The sequence below is a fragment of the Chinchilla lanigera genome, unplaced genomic scaffold (assembly GCF_000276665.1).
Source record: "Chinchilla lanigera isolate Chin_1 unplaced genomic scaffold, ChiLan1.0 scaffold00006, whole genome shotgun sequence".
Lineage (NCBI taxonomy): Eukaryota > Metazoa > Chordata > Mammalia > Rodentia > Chinchillidae > Chinchilla > Chinchilla lanigera.
In genome coordinates, this window is record NW_004955407.1 from 37,885,746 (window position 1) to 37,894,020 (window position 8,275).

At 52.6% G+C, this 8,275-nt stretch overlaps 1 long non-coding RNA gene across 2 annotated transcripts; it reads right to left on the reverse strand.

Moving 5' to 3' along the window:
- Positions 1 to 2,094: 2,094 nt before the first annotated feature.
- LOC102020637 lies at positions 2,095 to 7,957 on the reverse strand. Of its 2 annotated transcripts, none has more exons than XR_001231276.1 (3): positions 7,918 to 7,957; positions 6,875 to 6,992; positions 2,095 to 2,239 (listed from the first exon to the last, which is right to left on the reverse strand). It is a non-coding gene; the product is annotated as an uncharacterized LOC102020637 (long non-coding RNA). The 2 variants fall into 2 exon arrangements; XR_259619.2 differs by lacking the exon at positions 7,918 to 7,957 and adding an exon at positions 7,145 to 7,894.
- Positions 7,958 to 8,275: the final 318 nt, after the last annotated feature.

An 8,275-nucleotide genomic window follows, 5' to 3' on the forward strand; every position in this document is an offset into this window, starting at 1 on the left:
TTTTGGTTTTTCCCCGGTACCAGGAACCGAACTCACGGCCTTGCGCTTGCCAGGCAGGCGCTTTTTGCCACTGAGCTAAATCCCCAGCCCCAGTTTTTTTTTTTTTTTTAAGAGTTTAAGGAAAGAATATATTGGAACCACATAAACAAACAAAAAGATATTGCATAAGAAAAAATAATGTAACAATTTATGTAAGTATCTAATGTGAGCATGCTCTTACATCTAAAACAAAACAAAAAGGAACATTGGTACCATACATATATAATATATATTATATGTGTATATATATATATTTGACAAGTATGCATGAAAGAAATCTCTAATATAAAACATTTAAAATGTGGAGAATACTTTTTCAAGGTACAGGAAATAATTGTTAAGGTAGGTGCACCCACAACGGTACCAGTTGTTGTCTGTACACACAAGCACATGAGTGTATACCATGTTGTGACTATGAACGTGTCTACGTACCTGTGACAGAATAACGCTCCCCCCTATGTCTAGGTCCTACTCCCGAAGGCATGTAAATGTCACTTTCGTAGCAAGAAGGACTTGAGAGATATGATCAAGGCTGAGAGAGGGCAGTGATGCCAGACTTTCCCGGTGAGCACAGCTAATCCCCTGAGCTTTAGCAGTGGACAGCCTTTCCCAGCCATGGTCGCAGAGGCCAAAGAGGGGTCCGCAATGGAGGAGGGGGGTCACAGCCAATGACTCATCTTAAGCTGGAAAGCTCAAGAGCAAAGCCTTCAGAAAGAAGCGTGGCCCCCTGGGCCCTCGATTATATACTTGACTGCCTGGACTGTGTGATAGCAATTGGCTTTGGTACAGAAGCAGCAGAACAAACATGGTCCCTACTGTGCATACGTGCGCACGTGCATGTGCGTATCGCTGCTATTACGGAGTCCCGAGGACGAGGCACCCTTGAGCTTCCCGCAGAACCAGACAGTGGACGTTTCATGCACCCACGGAGCAGTGATGGCTCTGCTCGGTGCTGGAGATGAAACCCAGGCCCTTTGCACTGAGCTCCATCCCCAGTCCCTTCTGTTTTACTTTGAGACAGGCTCTCCCTAGGTCACTGAGTTGCCCAGGCTGGGCTCGAGCTTTTGTTCTTCCTGCCTCTGCCTCCCAGAGTGCTGGGATGACAGTCAGGCACCACCATGCTCCATGGATCCATGACTTTTAGGTGACACAAAATGTTCGCTGCTCAGGGCTGACATTCAGTTCTAGGCCCCAGAAAATAGGAAGGGGATGTCAAGAGGGAACATGTTGCCTGCGGGGTTGCTAGCGTTTTTTGACTAGGAAGAGGCTTTCTGGCAGGAGCTTCAGCCCAAACTAGGCCACAAGGAAGCGCCTCTCTGGATTGTGACCATTCCTCATGACCAGGACAGCCCAAGAGTCAGCCTGCTTCTGGGTGGAGCCCCAGGGCATATAAGCACTGCTAGGAGGTGCAGAGCGAGGCTCAGGCATTGGAGGATCCAGGGACCCTCCCAGCCACTCCCAGCTCATGCTGAGCCCTGACCCCTGCTGGGGAGATACAGAACCCCACACAGGTGCTTGGGGCCCCGATGGAGCAGAGGAGACCACAGTGGGACTAGGAGGTGTCCCTGGGGAGGAGGACGCCCTGCTAGGAAACCCTGATTCCACCTGGTGCTGGGGACACTGCTGAGTCTCAAGAACTGCTCGCAGACACAGCATCTGACAGTGCAGCCCGAACCAGCTGGGCCGGGAATATGACAACATGATACTGTCACCTGACTGCATGTCACCTGACTGCCATCCACCTGGGGTCAGGAGCACGGCAACACAGCGTGACAAACACAGGGCGGTCAAGGTGATGAGATCAGATGGGTGGCTCCTCTCCCTCCGAGAACGGCTGAGGTGCTCGGCCAAGCGTTGGGCACCCTGTCTGCGGCCGGGGAAGAATGCTTGATTTGCATGGGCCGAGCACAGCCCTGCAAAGGTGAGCCAGGCATTTCTGGCCAGGGAGGAGGAACAGCAAGATTTCTCAGGGACAAAATCGAACAGGTGCCCCTAAGTAATTACCCAGTTAAGCTTTCCAGCAGCTACCCATTTTACAGAAGAAAATGCCAAGTCTTGGGGAAGTTAAATGATCATTTGTGGTCAGAGGGTCAGCAATTTATCTCAGATCTGTTGTGATGTCCTGGGTCATTTCCAGGGGGGCAGCTCCAGACAGCCAGGCAGCGCGATTCCAGGTTTGGGGGATAGCGGGAAGCTGGACCTGAGATAAGATAGAGAAATAAAGAGAGGTAGGAAGAAGACAAGAAAATCATAATTTTAAAATGATACTCTTAAGAAAACTGCAGCTTTGGGCACAAAGTTATCCAAGGTTATAATGCCTTTTTTTGCTTTCTAGAAATTCACTCCAAAAACAAAAAATTCCTAAGGGTCTTACAGATATAATAAACCTGTAAATTGAGCCTGGCTTTTCCTCTGACGCTATGGATTCACAAGTCCCAGACTCCCACCCTAAAGGAAACAGCTCTGTGAATTGGGCGCCGTGTCCCTAACCCTCCAACACACCAAATGGTTTTCATCCAAACCTGATCCATCCTAGTAAATCTGTTTTGCCCCACACAGACTCATCCTGAAAGGCTTTTTCTGTGACACAAGTTGGTGAACCCACTGTCCCACCTACTCAGTGGCTGGGCCAGCCGAGTCCCTGTGGCCTCAGGGGGGAGGTCCTCGACCCCCCTGGGGACAGAAGCACACGGCCACCGGGCTCCTGGCCTCTTTTCCTCTCTGCAGTCTTCCTCATCTGTAAAGAAGAGCTAACAGCTGTGTCACCAACAATTCGGTCAGTAAATACCCGACTGCCAAGAAGGAGCGTCCCTGAGAGGAGCGGGTCTGCACACCATCCTCGGAGTCACCGCGCAGGGAGCCCTGACCTCCAGCAGCTGATCTGCTTCCAGTCTTTCTGTAGGAAATGCTGTGAAAATATCCTCACTCTGCACCAGGTCCCTCCAAACCTCCTTGGGTTAAAGGTGTATTGAGAAGGAGCCCTTTCCTGAAAGTACTAAGCCTGTGAGACCCTTGTCCGCTTCCCAGAAGCCTGGTCCAAGGCCCTTGTGACTAGAAGGACCGGGACGGTCACAGGATCGATCTCCGCTTTATATCACAGAAGCGCGTGATGCCACAAGCAAGAGTCAGGGTGTCCTGCGTACTCCAGGGCACAAATGAGTGCTTCTTACAAATGACTCACGAGAGAGAGAGAGAGAGAGAGAGAGAGAGAGAGAGAGACAGAGAGACAGAGAGACAGAGAGACAGAGAGAGGGAGAGAGAGAGAGGAGTCCAGGGCCCTGGCAGGAAGTACCCCAAGCTTGGCTGCTGGCTCTGGCAACTTCGTTACCAAGGAAACTTGGTTACCACCTTGGTACCCGGGCAGAGAGCACTTTCAAGCACTTCACAGGAGAGACAGTGTCCTCAGGCCCTTGCTCTGCTCACTGCATCCCCCTTGGCCAAGGACGCACATGGAGGAAACTGAGGCAGCTAGGAAACGTCCTGCTTGGGTCGCATCGTGGGGGGTGGGCAGAGCTGTGAGCACGCAGGTCTGAGGCTCCGTCCAGCCTCCTCTGTAAAGGGCTGAGCATGGGCAGACGCCCCCAGAACACCCACTGGGGGCTGCACCTCCAGGGCTATCCAGGACCAGCTCCGGGCTGCCGCCCGTAGGCAAAGGGAGTAGCCTCACCACGGCCAAGATTTCTATCTAGCGTGGGACGTGGGCCTTGGCCAGGCCTCCTCTGGAATTCCTGGCCTCAGAGGCCTCAGTGCCGCTGTGAGGCCCGCTACGGAAGCCAGCAAGCGGGAGATAAGGGATCAGGAGTGCTGGGGCCTGGGCTACTTCCCAGCCAGGGCCGGAGTGTGGCTTCTTTTATGTTTTTAGACCCAGAACTCTGGAAACAGAGCTTCCTGCTATATTCACTGCTTAGGGGCTGCTGTGTAAATCACAAGCCAGCTGGGCCTAGTGGCGCACGCCTGTCGCCCCAGTGCTCTGGGAGGCTGAAGAAGGAGGATCGCAAGTTTGAGTTCAATCTGGGCATCTTAGTGAGACTATGTCTCAAAATAAAAAATAAAAAAGGGCTGAGGATACAGCTCAGTGTAAAGCTCTGGGTTCGATTCCAGCACCAAAAAACAAAGAAGAAGACTACCACAAACCGAATTGTGATTCTGTTCTTCCCACCTGACAGAATTTTATTCTCTCACAGTGCTGGAGGCCAGAAGTCTCGCACCCAGGTGTGGATTGGACCAGGCTCCGGAGGAGGGGCCTGCCTGCCCCTCCCCTTCCGGGGTATAAGCTACTCCTGGTACCCTTGTCCTGCGGTTGCCTCTGCCTTCCCGAGGCCTCTTCCTGTGTGTCTTTGGACTTGGGGACCCCCCTCCCCTGTATGTGCCCATCTTGACTAATTACTTACATCTGTAAAGACCCTACTTCCACGTTGGGTCACTTGCTGAGGCTCTGGTGTACGTGGATGTGGAAGGACACTTAGCAAAGTCCCACATCACCTTCTCCGAGCCAGACATGGAAGCACACACCTATAATCCCAGTGCTCTGGGAGGCAGAGGCAGGAGGATTGCAAGCCCAAACTCAGCCTAGCACTTACTGTGTGTCTCGTTTAAAAACAAGCAGCTGGAGAGGCCCACCCAGGAGACAAAGGGACCTCCAGCACCCAAGAAGACTGGGGGCAACACCTGGGTCCCCTTTTCCTCTGCCCTTTCCTTCAGCCCAAGCCTCTAGTGCATCCCCAGCTGTCAAAGCCACCCGCCTCTGCTCAGGTGACCCTCACCTGCTGCCGCTGCCGCAGGACTCTTAGCACGATCACCCACAGAGGATGCCAACACTTTGTTCCCACTAATTCGAATGTGTTGGGGCACCGTACATCTCCAAAGGACAAGGATAGAGGAGTTGAGCTGGGGGAGCATTCAGGGACATCCAGCTAACTTAGTCTATAGCTGAGGCACAACTGCCTTGTTAGCCAGGATCCATATGAACTGGAACAAACATATTCCTATCAGGATACGAGGGGGCAGGTCATAATCCCACTGCTCCGGGAGGCTGAGACAGGAGGATCACAAGTTTAAACCCAGCCTGTGTAATTTAACAATTTATTGAGCTGTTATCTCAAGATAAAAAACAAAAAAGGCTCCGTGTGAAAGCCTTGAGTTCAATTCCCAACACCACACAAAACAAACTAAACAAAAAAACCCAAAACAACACTTGCTGAAATTTCCACAGCCCGATTCCTCAGGAATCGCCTCTCACAGAATGGGAAGTGGCTTCTCCCCCGACTGCAGGTCTCAGCGGGCTGCCCCCAGCTCAGAGACTCCAGCGCCGTGGAAGCTGCCACGGACGGGATCAGAATCCAGGCTGGGCCTTTGGGCTGTACAGCTGCAGGAGGGTCCCTTGGTCCGTGGCCACAGTTGTGCTGGGAGCACAGAGAGGGACAGGAAGCGAAGTAGCTTGTTGGGGCGGCCATGCTGAGGCCTGCCCGCCATGCACGTCAGCCACCCTTGCCACCGGGAGTCCTCACAATGCCTCGCGACTTGAGGTGCACGCTGAGAAGGTAAGGCAGGCAGGTGGCAGCTCTCTCAGCAAGCAACCGGCAAACAGAACAGTGGCGGGTTCTGAGGAAGAGACACCCCCTCGTGTCCCGGAGACTGTGGGTTGTAGTTGCAGGGCTGTGTAGAGCATAAATGATGCCCCTCATCTGCATGCCTATAATCCCAGCACTCTAGGAGGCTGAGGCAGGAAGATCCCAAGTTCCTGGCCAGCTGGGGCAATTTAGAAAGACTCTGCTTCAAACTATAAAAATTAAAAATAAAGGGCTGGGAATGTAATACAGAAAGAAAGCTCTGAGTTCAATCCTGGTACCAAAACAAAGCCCCTGCTTTTCCACCTGGTTGAGCCGAATTGCTGCTGTCCCTCTCTTCTCCTCCTCCCCGAGGGACAGAGTCAGGCCAAGCAGTGCCCCGTCCCCACAGGAACTCTCACCTGGCTCTGCCCTGGAAACATGTCTTTTTTTAACTTACACTAAATTTAGGAGCAAGCCAGCAGAGTAGAATAACAGGAAGCTCACACGAGCCAGGAGCCGCCCACCCCATCCCGCCCTGCTTCCGTCCAGCGTCCACCTCCTCCCGCAGTGCAGACCACTAGGCTGCCCAGCTGGGTCAGGCTCTGTGACCCCAGACAGTGGACAGCAGAGACACATGCGGGGTGCACCCCAAACAGAGCATCACACCTAAGGGGCAAAGCCCTGGGGGCCTGTGCAGCACATGGCCACACCAGGGGGACCCCGAGTCCCGGAGGATGCAAGATTCAAATCCAGCCCTCAAACCCTCTTCCCTCCTAAGTGCCCGCTCCCTGTCACAGAGCAATGTCCCTGGACAGGCTGTGTATTTTCAGGACAGATGTTTGAATTTTGTATTTTCACCCCAGGGATAATACCGCTATAAAAGTTACTCCACTTCCATAAACTCACAGTTGGGAGATGATTTCACAGTAACGAACAACTCTCTGTTTTAGTGATGAGACCAGATCTTTTTTTTTGCGGGGGATGTGGGGGGTTAGTTTTTTTCTCTTTTAATTGCCATCTAAGCCTCACTGAGATGCGCAGGGGGAAACAGTGTTCGCATCTAATATGCAATCTGGGGTCCTTCGAGTGCATTACCTGGGCGGGGCCGCAATGTCACCTGAGAACAGGCAGAGACGAGGCCGCATGACCTCAGGTCAGCAGCTCTGGAAGGTGTGGAGCCCACAGAGAGCCTGCCCCGAGCCAGGTCCGAGAGGTGAGCCACTATGCTCCAATGGTCACGCCAGCTGCTCTCCTTGACCCAGAGTATTTCTACCGGGGATTTTTACCTGCCGCCTGCTTTGCTCTGGCCTGGGTCCCTTGACCCATCAGAGGCTGCCCCATGTCCTGAGCCTCTTTGAAGTCCTGTCACTTCTGCGTGATGGCACAGCTGCTGCTACTGAGCACCTACAGCGTAAAGCAGACATTGTACAGACTTACATGACCCTCTCCACCACCTTAAAATAACAAACAAGCCAGCCAAAAGCCTGCTATCGACTTCAGTTTCAGAGATGAGAAGATAGAAGCCCAGACAGAGGAAGCAACTTTCCCAAGATTACCGGGCTGATTGTGCTCAGCTGGGTCCCACTGTTTGGCCCCAGTGCTCATAGATGCCGACTCCACAAGGGACTGCCTTCCGGAGCTGCTGCTGGAAGAGCAGCAGCACCCACCCTGCAAGGGCTTTGATGCCAGGCCAGGCTGAGCCTTCAGCAGACGGAGAGGATGCTATGGCCCAGAGGATGGGCTCAGTGGAGCCAGGACAAACCTTTCCCATTGCTGGGAAAAAGCACAGGTCTCGGGGAGAAAGGGGGACAAGGCTCAGGTCAGGGGTCCAGAGCAATTCCTTTCAATTCAAAAGCTTCGCTGGGTACCCAGAGGTAAGAACCGGAAGTCCGAACCCAGGGACCGGAAGCTCTTCTGACTCCCTCCGTGATGAGCACGGTGGCGCCTCCCAGCGGCCCCCATGAAAACTGTTCTTGATTTTTCCTCCCTGCTGTCACCCTTTCACCCGTTTTCCGGTGCTATGCACCCTCACCCCGCTCTAGTCTCTGCACAGCTTCCTCTTTTACGTTGGGTGAGTTTCCACTTTTTCTTTCTTAAATGTTTGCAGGCAGTGTCTCCCTACCCCGCCCCCAGGCCCTAGGACTAGAGTTTGAGCTCTGACCACTTCTACGGAGCTGCCCGTGTTTCCTCAGTGAAATATAGGTTTGAATAACTGGCGGAGTGATCAAAGTATACAGCGAAGGATTAAATTTTTACAAGTTATTACAGTAAAGGACACATTGCCATGAATCCCCTTCACAATATCCCCTTTTGCTTGGAAGACGCTTACCCCATCATTCTTGTCACTTTCTGAAGCAGTTCGAGAAGTCTTTTACAAGATGTGATCAAAAATACTGTGAATTACTGATGCCATCCAACGGAAAGGCAGGCTCATAAAAGCATGACGCTGTGTCCTCATCCATCTTATTCACTGGACATGGTGCTGTGCGACTTCTGGCACTTTCCCGAAGTCAAAATGACCATGAAAGGAAATGTTTTGAATCCATTCAGGACTTCAAGGCAGCCAGGACAGCACACCTAAAGACACTCAGGAAAGAGGACTCCAGAGCTGCTGCAGAAAGTGGCCAGAATGGAGGAACGAGTGTGTTGGAACCAACTGGGAGTGTTTTGAGTGGCAATGTGTCTTT